The sequence below is a fragment of the Pongo pygmaeus genome, chromosome 14, assembly GCF_028885625.2.
Source record: "Pongo pygmaeus isolate AG05252 chromosome 14, NHGRI_mPonPyg2-v2.0_pri, whole genome shotgun sequence".
Classification (NCBI taxonomy): Eukaryota; Metazoa; Chordata; class Mammalia; order Primates; family Hominidae; genus Pongo; species Pongo pygmaeus.
Window position 1 is genome coordinate 14,638,139 of NC_072387.2, and position 1,222 is coordinate 14,639,360.

A 1,222-nucleotide genomic window follows, 5' to 3' on the forward strand; every position below is an offset into this window, starting at 1 on the left:
TTCCACTACACTCCACTACACTGCATTCCATTCCACTCCATTCCACACCTCTCCATTACATTCCCCTCCATAACATTCCTTTCTACTCCAATCCAATCCATTCCATTCCATTCCACTCCAATCCTTTGCATTCCACTCCAGTCCATTCTATTCCACTCCACCTCACTCCACTCCACTCAAATCCACCCCATTGCATTCCACTCTACTCCATTCTATTATTTTCCACTCCATTACACTCCAGTCCACTCCATTCCACTCCTCTCCATTCCATTATATTCCATTGCATTCCGTTTCACTCCATTCCACTCCTCTCCATTCCATTCTATTCCATTGCATTCCATTTCAGGCCACTCCACTCAATTCCCATCCCCTCCATTCCACTCCATTCTAGTCCACACCATTGCAGTCCACTCCACTCCACTCCACTCCATTCCTGTGCCACTCCACTCCATTTCACTCCACTCCATGGCATTTGGCTCCACTCCATTCTTTTTCATTCCATTCCATTCCATTCTATTCCATTACCCTGCATTCCTTTCCATTACACACTACTCCTTTCCACTCCACTCCATTCCACCCACTCCATTCCATTCCATTCCATTCAACTCCTTTCCTCTTCACTCCACCCTATTCCGTTCCACTCCACTCCACTGCATTCCAATCCATTCCGTTTCACTCCATAACATTCTATTCCACTCCACACCATTCCATTCCACTCCATTCCATGGCTTTCCATTCCATTCCCCTCCATACCATTCCATTCCGCTCCACTCCATTCCTTTCCCTTCCACTCCACTCCACCACTTTCCATTCCACTGCACTCTACTCCATTCCACTCCACTCCACTCTACTCTACCACACTCCATTGCATTCCACTCTACACCATTCCATTCCATTCACTCCATTCTACTCTATTCCACTCCATTCCACTTCTCTCCATTCCATTATATTCTATTCCATTGCACTCCACTCCATTCCATTCCATTCAATGCAATTCCATTCCATTCCATGCCATTCCATTCCACTCCATTCCATTCCACTCCATTGCAGTCCACTCCACTCCACACCACTCCACTCCAATCCACTCCATTCCATTCCATTTCATTGCACTCCACTACTCTCCATTGAATTCCACTCCACTCCACTCCACACCACTCTATTCCACTGCAATCCATTCCACTCCAATCCATTTCATTTCAATTCATTCTAAATCACTCTTCTC